Source organism: Mobula birostris, chromosome 29 (assembly GCF_030028105.1).
Source record: "Mobula birostris isolate sMobBir1 chromosome 29, sMobBir1.hap1, whole genome shotgun sequence".
Taxonomy (NCBI): Eukaryota; Metazoa; Chordata; class Chondrichthyes; order Myliobatiformes; family Myliobatidae; genus Mobula; species Mobula birostris.
The window spans coordinates 445,453-461,345 of NC_092398.1; the positions used below are offsets into that span (position 1 = coordinate 445,453).

The following is a 15,893-nucleotide window of genomic DNA, read 5'->3' on the forward strand; positions in this document are numbered from 1 at the left end:
GTGAAGAGGCTTGTCATGTCCATTCTCAGGGAACTCACTCACCTTTGGTCCCCACCAGATACTCTGCTCTCACCGGTGGCTCCAAGTAGCTGTCAGCATGCAACAGCGGCCACGACCCGGTACATCGCTTCGACAGTGGGCTAAACCTGGTAAGAGTAGCCGGAGGGCCTCATACCCCAGTGAATTAGAGACATACTTGTGAAGTCAGCTCAGGCGGATGAGACCTGCAGTGAAATCGAGTGGCCATGAAGATGGTTCTGCAACGCCTTGAGGGCATCAACAGGCACAGACATCATGATCATCCACTGCAACCAAGGAAGACCCCAGTATGTGATGACACTGGACCAGGACTTTTAAGGTCAAGCGAATGGAACTGCCCCAGTACAACAACTTCTCTAACTTTAAAAACTCTCCCGCACAGGTTTCCCGTTATCGTTGGACATGACGTACAACCTATCATAGTACAATACATCAATCATTCAATAAATTACAATAAGAAATACATTTTAAAATAGAAAAAATAAATCGTGCAAAAAGAGAGCAAAATTAGTGAGGTGGTGTTCATGGATTTATTGTCTGTTCAAACATCTGATGCATTAGGGTGCATTAGGGTGAGCGGTACCCCGACCCTCTCTAAGTGCTATCGAATCTGCTCCCACCTCCTCTGCTGACATTTCCACGCTGGGAGAAAGACTCCGTTTTCCTAATGAAGATAAGAGTAAAATATGTCAAAGGATCTTCCCCATTTCATCCATCTTTACTTCCCATACTTTATAACAGCAACAAGATATCATTTTCACAGTCTGCACGATACTTCATCAGCAAATCCTATCCCATTTTCATTCTATTCTGCTTAAATATGTGAAGCAACAGATCCATTAAAGGAAATAAATATCAAACTCCAAGGCTTTTGTGGACGGGGAAGTCAGCTGGGAGCTGATTGGTTTTCAGTCACCTCATAGAAAGGGTATGCGTTTGCATCACACGGCAGCTGCCTTGTGTTGATGTTAAACTGCACTCGTCCCTGCTTAACAACCACTATTCCCGTATTGAAAATAGCTGACATGAGTAATGAAATGGTTGCCAAAATCTAAGCTCAATGCCTAGGTGTTCATCAGGACAAAGGCTATATCTTACCATGTTCTGTAACAGCCCCGGTGGTGCTTCGTGAAAGATTCACAAACGAAAGAAATGTCTTGACCGTTGTTAAGAATAGCAGCTAGGTTCATCTCAGAGGCAGATTGGTTTACAGCCTCAGCTGTCAATTGAAACTCCACCGTATTGCACTCAAAATGAGCTTAACTCAACATAATTTCAGCACCAGAGCTGAAATGTTTGGCCAACGAAATAGAGAATTAATATATTTATTTTTCTAAATATGTCCTCAATGAATCATTAATTTTCATTAATTTACTATATTTGAAACAAACTACAGAAAATGTTTCTAGTTGTACAATTAATTTAAATGACCATTCACATTTTGTGCTTGAGGTGAACAGAGGACTGCTGCGGATCCCAGTTCAGCCTCTCCCTCTTCCGGCACATCTTCAAGCCGTCAGGATCGAAATCTGGTGCCATATCCAATAAATTGACATGCCATCTTTCACTGGAGCAGATTTGACCAAGGCCATCTTTATTTCTTATCTACTTCACTGATTTCTGAGTTGCGGCAGGGTAACAGATCCTTCTGGTCGTACAACCCTGTGCAGCACAGTGAGACCCATGTGAGCAGTTAACTTACCAACCGGGACCGTGGGAGGAAACCAGAGCACCAAGAGGAAACCCACACGGTCACGTATAAACTCCTTACGTACAGTGGTAGGAATTAAACTCGGGCTGCTGGCCTGGTAAATGTCATTACACTGGTCACTATGCTGCCGTGTGTGCCCAGGAATGTTCTAATTAGTGTCCAGGTAGGTTCTATCCAGAGGGTGCGACTCAATTTTCACAGAGGAAGGGGCATAGAGATCTCACATGGGGGTCTCAGAGGCGGGAACATGGGGGTCTCAGAGAAAAGGACATAGGGGTCTCAGATGAAAAGACACAGGGGTCTCAGAGGAAATGACAGGGGTCTCAGAGGAAAGGACACAGGGGTCTCAGAGATGTGATACAGGGGTCTCAGAGATGTGATACAGGGGTCTCAGAGATGGGACACAGGGGTCTCAGAGAAAAGGACACAGGGGTCTCAGAGGAAAGGACACAGGAGACTCAGAGAAAAGGACACAGGGGTTTCAGAGGAAAGGACACAGGGGTCTTAGAGAAAAGGATGCAGGGGTTTCAGAGAAAAGGACACAGAGGTCTCAGAGGAAAGGACACAGGGGTCTCAGAGGAAAGGACACAGGGGTCTCAGAGAAAAGGACGCAGGGGTTTCAGAGAAAAGGACACAGGGGTCTCAGAGGAAAGGACACAGGGGTCTCAGAGGAAAGGACACAGGGGTCTCAGAGATGGGATACGGGGTGTCAGAGGTCGGACACAGAGGTCTCAGAGATGGGATACGGGGTGTCAGAGGTCAGACACAGGGGTCTTAAAGGAAAGGACGCGGGGGTCTCAGAGATGGGATACAGGGGTCTCAGAGGTCGGACACAGGGGTCTCAGAGGAAAGGACACAGGAGACTCAGAGAAAAGGACGCAGGGGTTTCAGAGAAAAGGACACAGGGGTCTCAGAGGAAAGGACACAGGGGTCTCAGAGGAAAGGACACAGGGGTCTCAGAGATGGGATACGGGGTGTCAGAGGTCGGACACAGAGGTCTCAGAGATGGGATACGGGGTGTCAGAGGTCAGACACAGGGGTCTTAGAGGAAAGGACGCGGGGGTCTCAGAGATGGGATACAGGGGTCTCAGAGGTCGGACACAGGGGTCTCAGAGGAAAGGACACAGGAGACTCAGAGAAAAGGACACGGGTCTCAGAGGTCGGACACAGGGGTCTCAGAGGAAAGGACACAGGGGTCTCAGAGATGGGATACAGGGGTCTCAGAGGTCGGACACAGGGGTCTCAGAGGAAAGGACACAGGGGTCTCAGAGATGGGATACAGGGGTGTCAGAGGTCGGACACAGGGGTCTCAGAGGAAAGGACGCGGGGGTCTCAGAGATGGGATACAGGGTGACAGAGAGTGAGACACAGGGGTCTCAGTGAGTTTGTCATGTTCTGATTTTCACTCAGGAAAGGACATATGATTGCTCAACATGTACTCTGTCCGTTTTTGCTGTTGTGAATCCCAAGCATGGTCAACACACTGAGTCACTGTTGATAAGAAGCTCCAGCAAAGTGGGATAGATTTCTTTTTTAACAACAATAATGATGATATGGGGAGTCTACAGTCAGAGAATTTATAAACATCTGGATTGGGTCCAGCAGCATCTGGGGTTTTTCCAAACTTAGTTCATTCAAAGCCGTGACCAGCAGCATGGAGACTGCTGTTTAAAGCAGGGGGTGTGAAGGCTGCAGGCACTTTGGCAGCATGAATTAGAGATAGTTTTCTCATGAGCAGTCACACAGGGTGACCGAGTCCTCTCTCCTCTTCCCTGCCCTGTTATACTTGATCATTACAAACTGCTGCTCTGTGAAAATGAGAAAAATCATACATGGAATGAGCTGCCAGCGGAAGTGGTGGACGTGGGTTTGATTTCTAAACTAGATAAAATATGAATGGGTGCGTGGGTGGGAGGGATATGGAGACTATGGTCCAGGTGTAGTCAATGGGACTAGGTTCAGCATGGACTGGGTGGGCCTGTTTCAGGGCTCTAGTGTTCTACGACCATGAATCCAAGCCAATGTTGAAAAAGTCAAAGTCAAGATTATTGTCATTTGCACAGGTACAATGACAACCATATTTGCAGCAACATCACCAGCACAGTAACCTTATGGTCCTTGATAAACAGCATTATTCAAGGGTTTATTATTGTCACATGTACCAAGCTACAATGAACAACTTGCCATCCGTACGGATCAATTCATTTCAATAAGGGAAACCAGCAACAGAATGCAGTTACAGAGAGAGTGCAGAGCAGGCAGACAATAAGGAGCAAGACCAAAAGGATACCATTCCCTAGATTTATAATGGTGGGATAGAAGCTCCCCTTGAACTTGGTGGTGGAAAGTGCTTTCAGACTTTTGTATCCTCTGCCCGATGGGAGAGGGAAGAAGAGAGAACGTCCAGGTGGGTGGGGTCTTTGGTTATGCTGTTTGCTTTACCGAAGCAGTGAGAATTGTAGGCAGAGTCGGTGGAGGGGAGGCTGATCTCCGTGATGTACTGAGCTGTGTCCACAGCTCTGCTTTGCAGCTGCTGTACCCAGCCGTGATGCATCTGTTTAGGATGCTCTCCATAGTGGAACTATGAAAGCTGTTGAGGGTCGACAGGGACATGTCGAATCTCTTTAGCCTCCTGAGAAAGTAGAGGCACTGGTGAGCGTTGTTGGCAATGGAGTCAATGTTGTTAGTCCAGGACAGATTACTGGTGACAGTCATTCCAAAGCACTTACCCTCTCAACCTCAGTAATGTCAAATGTAAACAGGGGCATGCACACCAACATTGTTTTGACATTGAGGGCAAGGTTGTTGTCATGACACCATGCCAATAAGTATATTGTTAGTCATCTTTAATGGATAAGAAGGTAGGTGATGTGGTTAGTGAGTTTCATGGTTGCCGCTCTGAGTAGAGCTGACACAGTCCACAACAAAGCAGCCTGCTTGATCAACACCCATCCACCACCCCGAACATTTATGACTTGACAAGGCTGGCTCTGGTGTGTACCGTTCACAAAATCCACTACTGTTGCTTGGCCAGGCTACTCTAACAGAACCTCCCAAACTCCTAACATCTAACACTCTGAAGGACAAGAGCACAGCATCCTCCAAGATGTGTGCAAATGAAATGTGTCCCCTTTCTCTTCTGACTCAACCTTGCAGATGGCAGAAATGTCAGGAAGTGATTTGGAAATATATTGTCGTTCCTTCATGGTAAATGCATCTAAACTTTGAACTCATTGGAAACCAATTGTGAGAGACCCTACTCCACAAGGACTACTGTGCTTCATGAAGGTGCTGAGCACAAGGTATTATGGATGGGCAATGGATTTTGAGAGACCTTTCACCACAAGGACTGCTGTGGTTCATAAGACTATGAAATATAGGAGCAGAATTTGACCCATCGTGTCTGCTCCACCATTTCATTATTCCCTATCAGTCACAGAACATAGAACATAGAATAGTACAGCACAGTACAGGCTCTTCAGCCCACAATGTTGTGCCGACCCTCAAACGCTGCCTCCCATATAAGCCCCCACCTTAAATTCCTCCATATACCTGTCTAGTAGTCTCTTAAACTTTATGAGTGTATCTGCCTCCACCACTGACTCAGGCAGTGCATTCCATGCACCAACCACTCTCTGAGTAAAAAACCTTCCTCTAATGTCCCCCTTGAAATTCCCACCCCTTACCTTAAAGCCATGTCCTCTTGTATTGAGCAGTGGTGCCCTGGGGAAGAGGCGCTGGCTGTCCGCTCTATCTATTCCTCTTATTATCTTGTACACCTCTATCATGTCTCCTCTCATCCTCCTTCTCTCCAAAAAGTAAAGCCCTGGCTCCCTTAATCTCTGATCATAATGCATACTTCCTAAACCAGGCAGCATCCTGGTAAATCTCCTCTGTACCCTTTCCAATGCTTCCACATCCTTCCTATAGTGAGGTGACCAGAACTGGACGCAGTACTCCAAGTGTGGCCTAACCAGAGTTTTATAGAGCTGCATCATTACATCGCAACTCTTAAACTCTATCCCTCGACTTATGAAAGCTAAGCCCCATAAGCTTTTCTAACTACCCTATCCACCTGTGAGGCAACTTCCAGGGATCTGTGGACATGTACCCCCAGATCCCTCTGCTCCTTCACACTACCAAGTATCCTGCCATTTACTTTGTACTCTGCCTTGGAGTTTGTCCTTCCAAAGTGTACCACCTCACATTTCTCCGGGTTGAACTCCATCTGCCACTTCTCAGCCCACTCGTGCATCCTATCATTGTCTCTCTGCAATCTTCAACAATCCTCTACACTATCTACAACATCACCAACCTTTGTGTTGTCTGCAAACTTGCCAACCCACCCTTCTACCCCCACATCCAGGTCGTTAATAAAAATCACGAAAAGTAGAAGTCCCAGAACAGATCCTTGTGGGACACCACTAGTCACAATCCTCCAATCTGAATGTACTCCCTCCACCACCACCCTCTGCCTTCTGCAGGCAAGCCAATTCTGAATCCACCTGCAAACTTCCCTGGATCCCATGCCTTCTGACTTTCTGAATAAGCCTACCCTGTGCAACCTTGTCAAATGCTTTACTAAAATCCATATAGATCACATCCACTGCACTACCCTCATCTATATGCCTGGTCACCTCCTCAAAGAACTCTATCAGGCTTGTTAGACACGATCTGCCCTTCACAAAGTCATGCTGACTGTCCCTGATCAGACCATGATTCTCTAAATGCCTATAGATCCTATCTCTAAGAATCTTTTCCAACAGCTTTCCCACCACAGACGTAAGGCTCACTGGTCTATAATTACCCGGACTATCCCTACTACCTTTTTTGAACAAGGGGACAACATTCGCCTCTCTCCAATCGTCTGGTACCATTCCTGTGGACAACAAGGACATAAAGATCCTAGCCAGAGGCTCAGCAATCTCTTCTCTCGCCTAGTGGAGCAGCCTGGGGAATATTCCGTCAGGCCCCGGGGACTTATCTGTCCTAATGTATTTTAACGACTCCAACACCTCCTCTCCTTTGATATCAACATGCTCCAGAACATCAACCTCACTCATATTGTCCTCACCATCATCAAGTTCCCTCTCACTGGTGAACACCGAAGAGAAGTATTCATTGAGGACCTCGCTCACTTCCACAGCGTCCAGGCACATTTTCCCACTTTTATCTCTAATCCGTCCTACCTTCACTCCTGTCATCCTTTTTTCCTTCACATAATTGAAGAATGCCTTGGCGTTTTCCTTTACCCTACTCACCAAGGCCTTCTCATGCCCCCTTCTTGCTCTTCTCAGCCCCTTCTTAAGCTCCTTTCTTGCTTCCCTATATTCCTCAATAGACCCATCTGATCCTTGCTTCCTAAACCTCATGTATGCTGCCTTCTTCCACCTGACTAGATTTTCCACCTCACTTGTCACCCATGGTTCCTTCACCCTACCATTCTTTATCTTCCTCACCGGGACAAATTTATCCCTAACATCCTGCAAGAGATCTCTAAACATCGACCACATGTCCATAGTACATTTCCCTGCAAAAGCATCATCCCAATTCACACCCGCAAGTTTTAGCCTTATAGCCTCATAATTTGCCTTTCCCTAACTAAAAATTTTCCTGTCCTCTCTGATTCTATCCTTTTCCATGATAATGCTGAAGGCCAGGGAGCGGTGGTCACTGTCCCCCAGATGCTCAACCACTGAGCGATCTGTGACCTGACCCGGTTCATTACCTAGTACTAGATCTAGTATGACATTCCCCCTGGTCGGCCTGTCCACATACTGTGACAGGAATCCATCCTGGACACACTTAAGAAACTCTGCCCCATCTAAACCTTTGGAACTAATCAGGTGCCAATCAATATTAGGGAAGTTAAAGTCACCCATGATAACAACCCTGTTATTTTTGCACCTTTCCAAAATCTGCCTCCCAGTCTGCTCCTCTGTATCTCTGCTGCTACCAGGGGCCAACAGAATACTCCCAATAGAGTAACTGCTCCCTTCCTGTTCCTGACTTCTACCCATATTGACTCAAAAGAGGACCCTGCTACATTACCCACCCTTTCTGTAGCTGTAATAGTATCCCTGACCAGTAATGCCAACCCTTCTCCCCTTTTTCCGCCCTCTCTATCCCTTTTAAAGCACTGAAGTCCAGGAATATTGAGAATCCACTCCTGCCCTGGTGCCAGCCAAGTCTCTGTAATGGCCACCACATCATAATTCCATGTATGTACCCAAGCTCTCAGTTCATCACTTTTGTTCCTGATGCTTCTTGCATTGAGGTACACACATTTCAGCCCTTCTACCTTACTGTCTTTACACCGTTTATTCTGCTTCTCTTTCCTCAAAGCCTCTCTGTATGTTAGATCTGGCTTTGCTCCATGCACTTCTTTCACTGCTCTATCGCTCCGAGTCCCATCCCCCTTGCAAATTAGGTTAAACCCTCCTGTACCATGCTAGCAAACCTACCTGCAAGGATATTGTTCCCCCTCGAGTTCAGGTGCAACCCATCCAATCTGTGCAGGTCCCACCTTCCCCAGAAGAGATCCCAATGATCTAAAAATCTAAAACCCTGCTCCCTGCACCAACTCCTCAGGCATGCATTCAACTGCCATCTCCTCCAATTCTTACCATCACTGTCACGTAGCACTGGCAGCAATCCTGAGAACACCACCCTTGAGGTCCTGTTCTTCAGCCTTCTGCCTAGTTCCCGAAACTCAGGACCTCATCCCTCTTCCTGCCTATGTCGTTGGTGCCAACATGTATCATGACTTCTGGTTGCTTTCCCTCTCGTACCAGGATGTCGTGCACCCGGTCAGAGACATCCCGGACCCTGGCACCCGGGAGGCAACAAACCACGCGGGTGTCCTTCTCACGTCCACAAAACCTCCTGTCTGCTCCCCTGACTATAGAGTCTCCAATGACGACAGCTCTCTTCTTCTCCGTCCCACCCTTCTGCATCACAGGGTCAGACTCAGTGCCAGAGACTCTGCCACCGTGGCTCACACCTGGTCGGTTGTCCCTGCCAACAGTATCCAGGACGGTAAACTTATTATTCAGGGGAATGGCTACAGGGGTGCTCTGCACTGCCTGTCTGCTCACCTTCGCTTTCCCCCCTCTGACTGTCACCCAACGACCTGCTTCCGACAGCCTAGGTGTGACTACCTCCCTGTAGCTCTCATCTGTGATTGCCTCATTCTCCCTTATGAGTGGAAGGTCATCCAGCTGCTGCTCCAGATTCCTTACGCGGTCTTCCAGATCACCCAGCCGTATGCACTTCTGGCAGATGTGACTCTGCGGGAAAGGGGAGTTCCCCCAAGACTGCCACATCTCACATGAGAGGCACATCACTGCCTCAGGAGACATTGTAAAAACTAAATGCGAGCTAGCTTGTCCTCCGCCTCTTCTTGTCGAAGCCTCTCGAGTCAAAGCCTTAAAGCTCCACTCCTTCACTGGCCCACTCACTCACTGGCCGCTTTCCGCTTTCAGTCCCAATCTCCTGCCTCCCCCCACCCCCATAACCCTTCATGCCCTGACCAATCAAGAATCTATCAACCTCTGCCTTAGATATACATAAAGGCTTGGCCTCCACAGCAGCCTGTGGCAAAGAATTTCATAGATTCACCGCTCTCTGACTGAAGAAATTCCTCCTCATCTGCATTCTAAAAGGACACCCCTCTGTCTTGAGGCTGTGTTCTCTGGTCTTAGACACTCCCTTCATAGGAAATATCCTTTCCACATCCACTCTATCTAGGCCGTTCAACATTTGATAGGTTTCAATTAGGTCACACTTCATTCTTCTAAATTCCAGTGGTTACAGGCCCAGAGCCATCAAATGCTCTTCGGATGACAAGCTGTTTAATCTTGGGATCATTTTTGTGAATCTCCTTTGAACCCTTTCCAGTTTCAGCACACCTTTTCTAAGATAAGGGGTCCATACCTGCTCACAATACTCCAAGTGAAGCCTCACCATGCTTTATAAAGCTTCAACATTATATCCTTGCTTTTATGTTCTAGTCCTCTTGAAATCAATGTTAACATTGCATTTGCCTTCCTCACTAGCTACTCAACCTGCAAAATAACCTTCAGAGAATCTTGCACAAGCACTCCCAAATCCCTTTGCACTTCAGATTTTTGTATTTTTTCTTCATTTAGATAAGAGTCAACCCTTTCATTTCTGCTACCAATGTGCATGACCATACTCTTCCCAACACAGTATTCCATCTGCAACTTCTTTGCCTATTCTCCTAATCTGTCTAAACTTTCTGTAGTCACTCTACCTCCTCAAAACTACCTTGTCCCTCCACCTATCTTCATATCATCTGCAAACTTCGCTATAAAGCCATTAATTTCATCTTCCAAATCATTAACATATAACTTAAAAAGAATCGGTCCCAACACAGACCCCTGTGGAACATCACTAGTCACTGGCAGCCAACCAGAAAAGGCTCCCTTCATTCCCACTCTTTGCCTCCTGCCAATCAATCACTGCTTTATCAATGCTAGAACCTTTCCTGTAATTCTAGGGGCTCATGGCTTGTTAAGTAGCCTCATGTGTATCACCTTGTCAAAGGTCTTCTGAAAATCCAAGTACACATTGGCTGGTTCTCCTTTGTCTATCCTGCTTGTTATTTCTTCAAAGGATTCAAATAGATTAGTCAGGCAAGATTTTCTACAGCCCATTTTATCATGTGTCTCCAAGTACAGTACCCCAAAACCACATCCTTAACAATCGACTCCAAATCTTTCCAACCAGTGAGGTCAGACTAACTGGCCTATACTTTCTTTTCTTCTGCCTCTCTCTCTTCTTGAAGAGAGGAGTAACATTTGTGATTTTCCATTCTTCCGGAACCATTCCAGAATCTAGTGATTCTTGAGAGATCATTACTAATGCCTCCACAATCTCTTCAGTCACCTTTCAGAACCTTGGGGAGTACACCATCTAGTCCAGGTGATTTATCTACCTTCAGACCTTTTAGTTTGCCAAGAACCTTCTCTCTAGTAATGGTAAGTTCACACACTTCATGACCCCTGACACCTGGAACTTCCAGCATACTTATTCAGTTTGTCTGCCATTTCCTTGTCCCCTATTACAACCTCTCCAGTAACACCATAGATTTTTATCTTGCCAGACAGCCTCATTTGGGGCACCTTATCAAATGCCTTCTGAAAATCCAAGTAAATGACATCCACTGCCTCACATTTGCCCACCCTGCTTGTTACTTCCATGAAGAATTCTAACAGATTTGTTGGGCAAGATTTCCCTTTACAGAAATCATGCTGACTTTGACTTAGTTTATCATTGTCTCCATGTACCCTGAAACCTCATCCTTAATAATACAAACATTTGTAGATTCCAACACTTTCCCAACTGCTGAGGTTAGGCTAACTGGTCTATAATTTCCTTTCTTTTGCCTTCCTCTTTTCTTAAAGGGTGAAGTGAGGCTTGCAATCTTGCAGTCCTCTAGGACCATGCCAGAATCAAGTGATTCTTGAAAAACCATGACCAATGCAATCTTTTCAGCAACCTCTCTCAGGACTTTGAGATATTGTCCATCTGGTCCAGGTGACTTATCCACCTTTGAGTTTGCTTAGCACTTTTTCCTTTGTAATAGCAATGGCACTCACTCCTGCTCCCTGACACTCACAGACCTCTGGCACATTGCTAGTGTCTTCCACAGTGAAGATTTGATGCAAATTACCCATTAAGTTCATCTGTCATTTCTTTATCCCCCATGACTACCTCACCAGTATCATTTTCCGCTGGTCCAATATCAACTCTTGCCTCCCTTTTACTCTTTATATAACTGAAAAAACTTTTGGTATCCTGCTTTATATTATTGGCTAATCTGCCTTTATATTTCATCTTTTCCCTTCTTATAGCCTTTTTAGTTGCCTTTTGGTGTATTTTAAAAACTTCCCAATCATCCAACTTCCCACTCACTCAAGCTACCTTATATGCCCTTTCCTTGGCTCTCATGCAGTCCTTAACATCATTCGTCAGCCACAGCTGTCTACCCCTGCCACTTGAGAACTTCTTCTGTGGGACATACCTATCCTGTGCCTTGTGAACTATTCCCAGAGACTTCACTCATCTCTGCTCTGCCCTCATTCCCATCGGTATCTCCTCCAATCCACCTCGTCAAGCTCCTCTCTCATGCCTCTGTAAATTCCTTCATTCTACTGCGATACAGATACATGTGAGTTATGCTTCTCCCTATCAAATTGCAGTATGAATTCAATCATATTATGATCACTGCCTCCTGAGATTTCCTAATTAAGCTCCCTAATAAGATCTGGGTTATTACACAATACCCAATCTAAAATAGTCTTTTCTCGAGTACACTCAAGCACAATCTACCCTAAAACACTTTCTCATAGGCATTCAACAAATTCCCTCTGTTGTGATCCGACACCAACCTGATTTTCCCAATCCCCTTGCATATTGAAATCCCCATTACTATTGTGTCATTACCCTTACCACATGCCTTTTTCAGCTCCTTTTGCAATCTCAACCCCACACCATGGTTACTATTTAAAGGCTGTTATGATTCCCATAATTGTTTTTTTACCCTTGAAGTTTCTTAACTCCACCCACAAAGATTCGACATTCTCTGACCCTATGTCACCTCTTTCTAAAGATGTAATTCCATCTTTTACCAACAGAGCCACACCACCGCCTATGCCTTCCTGCCTGTCCTTTCGATACAAAGTCTATCCTTTGATGTTAAGCTCCCAGCTATGGCTGCCTTTCAGCCACGACTCAGTGAAGCCCAGTGTCATACTGACCAGTCTGTAATTGCTCCACAAGTTTGTCCATCTTATTCCGAATGCTGCGTGCATTTAAGTACAGCACCTTTAGTCCTGCAATCTTTGGTCTTTTGAATTTTGCCTCTGTGGTACACTTTAACTCTTTGCTCTGTCTTCATTTGTACCCAGTCATTGGCTTGTCCTTCCTTACATTCACGTTACACCCATCATCTACTTGTAAACCTGCTGGCTTATCCTCAGCTCTATCATGCTGGTTCCCATCCCCCTGTCATGTTAGTTAAACCACTTTAATGAAAAGCCATTTCGTAGGCACTTTAGACATTCCCCCTCTGGCATGTGGCACAGGCACAGGCAGCAATCCAGAGAATACTATCCAGGAGGTCCTGTTTCTCAGCTTTCTACCTAGTTCCTGAAAATCTCTCTTCAGGACCTCCTCACCTTGTCTACCTATGTCATCAGTGCCAATATGTGCCAAGACTTCTGGCTGCTCACCTTCACCCTTGAGAATGCCATGGTCACGATCCTGGCACCAGGGAGGCAACATACCATCCGGGTGTCTCTATTATGCCCACAGAACCTTAGTGCCAGAGATCCAGTCACTGAGGTTCCTTCCTGATAGGTCATCACCCTCAATAGTATCTAAAAGTATACTGTATACATCGAGGGGGAAGGCCACTGGTTTGCTCTGCACTGGCTGTGCATTCCTGCTCTTCTCCTGACAGTTACTCAGTTACCAGTCTCCTGCAAGCTCAGGGTGACTACCTCTCTATAGCTCCTATCTGTCATCTCTTTATTCTCCTGTACGAGTCAAAGGTCATTAAGCTGCAGCTCCAGTTCCTTAATATGTTCTCTCAGGAGCTGCAGCTCAGTGCACCTGGTGCAGTTGTGTTTATCTGGGGGACTGGAGGTCTCCCAGACTTTCCACGTCCCACATGCAGTACAGAACACTGCCCTGGGAGCCACTCTTACTAATCTACTAAAACCTAACAGATGAGGAGTGAACAGATAAAGGCAGAAAGAGAGAGTAATTTACAAGACAGTGTACCTCACCCAAACCAGATCTTGCCTAAATCAGATGAGCCAAAACCACATTAAAGACTGGCACACTCACAGGAATGGCCGCTCCACTTGCACTGGAATTATTTCTAATGAATCCCTCTTGCTGGCTGGTCGCTCCTCAACTCAGAAAAACCGCCGCAAAACTCTGCCTTCAAAATCTTGATCATTGCCCTGATTAAAAAGTAGCTCTTTCATGCACCCCTGGTGTGGATTGTCCAACTCATGTAGGTGCTGAGCACAAGGTGTTATGATTGGGCAAAGGATTTTGCTCGTAATTGCAAAACCTGCCACTACTAAAGGAAAAAAAAAACATTAAAAGAAATGTGAAAAAGCAACGTCACTCCACTGGTGTAGGATTGGCGATTGTTCCCATTGCGGGGAGAGGCATTGTGCAATTAAACTCAATACCAAGCCACTAGGGTGCAGTGTTGGTGTAGACATAATCCACTACACATCACAGTGACAACCTATGAAACAATCAATTATAAATTTGTACTTAAACAATCAGTTGACATAGTGTTCCTGTAGAAACAACAGTATTTTAAGGTTTTGTTCATATTTCTGACGTTTATCTCATATTTTCTGTAATGTACAAGGTGACCATTCAGCCCATTGGGGCAATATACGAGACCATTTGGCCCAATGAGGTTGTGTACAATGTGACCATTCAGCTCATTGAGACCGTGTACAATGTGACCATTCGGCCCATCGTGTGCATGTACAATGTGACCATTCAGCCCATCGAGTCCATGTACAATGTGACTATTCGGCCCATTGAGTTTGTGTACAATGTGACCTTCAACCCATTGAGTTTATGTACAATGTGACCATTCGGCCCATGGAGACTGTGTACAATGTGACCAGTCAGCTCACTGAGACTGTGTACAAGGAGACCATTCAGCCCATCGAGGCTATACCAGCTCTCAGAGCAATTCCATCAATCCAGTTTACACAAACCCACTGACATCCTGGACTTCCTGCTTACCTACATCAGGAGTACTGTACACCAACCAGTTTTGGGATGTGGCAGGAACACTGGTTCACAGGCAGGAGGTGAACCCTCTACAAGGTCAGTGTGGGTCTGTGAATGCTGGACTGTGCTGTAATGGCTGGATGTGCAGCTACCCTCCGCTTTGATTTCTGCAGCAGTTAACTTTCTGCTGGTTAACTGTGCAAATTTTCATTCTTGCTTTGATTATTTCAGCCCGTCTGCTGAGGCAGGTGTGGTTGGATCCATGGGCGCTGCTATTTGCTGGGAAGTTGCCAAGGCCACCATCACTCAACTCCACCTGCGGTATTGACAGGTTATGGAGTTAAAGTGCTTCGAAGTTAGGAAAGCTCCACCCGATGTGTCAGCACAGCCAGTTCCGGACACTATGCCAACACCTACTGGTGGAGCAGTTATTTAATATCTTAAACTGCCTGGTGTCTATGTTAAACTGAAATGAAGGTTTAAACCATTTTGTTCAGGTAATTATTGATGGAAAACATTACATCAGCTTTAAACTCATTGGCTGAGCTGTTCTGATGAACCAGTCTTGCACCCACAGTGACCCAGAGTTAGACTAAGCTCAGTTATATGTCGGGAAGATGAACTTTGAATATCTATTGATCCAGAAAAGCTTACACCGAGCTACGATATTGGGAACCTATTGTCCTGAAGAGAGTTGGACAGCCTGACTGTGCAGGCTGGCAGTTCAAGCCTTTACTAACTTATTCTGTGCCTTAAACCACCTCAATAATTGTTGGTTTTCCATTTCCAGTCCACCCTTTCCCCTCTCTGAAGCCTTGTTCAACCTCCTACCCATCTGCATGGTTAGTTGAAATTGCCCCCAACAGTCTGACAAATCCCAGAAGCACAGAGACTGATTGGACATCAGGACTGTGAGTCTCATCATTGGACAGAGTCCTGTGCTCTATAAATACCACTCTCAGGGATCAGACTGAAATGGAACAAACTCAAGGGGCAGTGTGACAACCTCCTCCTCCTCTTTTCTCTTCTGCTGCTCTGTCTCCTACCTATAGACCTAAACACACTGTTGCCTCTAAGCTGCACAGGTGCGTGGCTGCACAGTAACTGAAATGCTTCTGCACACATAGCCTTTGTGGCCATGTAGCTGGAATTTTCTTTTATATAATGTTAATATAATTTTGAAATCTAAGTTAATATATTTGTGAAATACCTTGTAATTATGTGTTAACGAATATAAGTTTTCTAAATAATGAATGTACCTCAACTTTTACTTTGAAACATTTTAGAACTTCAACATATTTACATTGTCAGTGTTTTAAGTTACAACTCTGTTACAAATTGTAAC

General features: G+C 45.7%; 1 long non-coding RNA gene across 1 annotated transcript; it reads right to left on the minus strand.

Annotated features, from left to right (window-relative positions):
• Positions 1 to 555: 555 nt before the first annotated feature.
• Positions 556 to 13,832, minus strand: LOC140189855 (uncharacterized). Its single transcript, XR_011883512.1, has 2 exons — positions 13,628 to 13,832; positions 556 to 703 (listed from the first exon to the last, which is right to left on the minus strand). It is a non-coding gene; the product is annotated as an uncharacterized lncRNA (long non-coding RNA).
• Between the last annotated feature and the right edge of the window lie 2,061 nt (positions 13,833 to 15,893).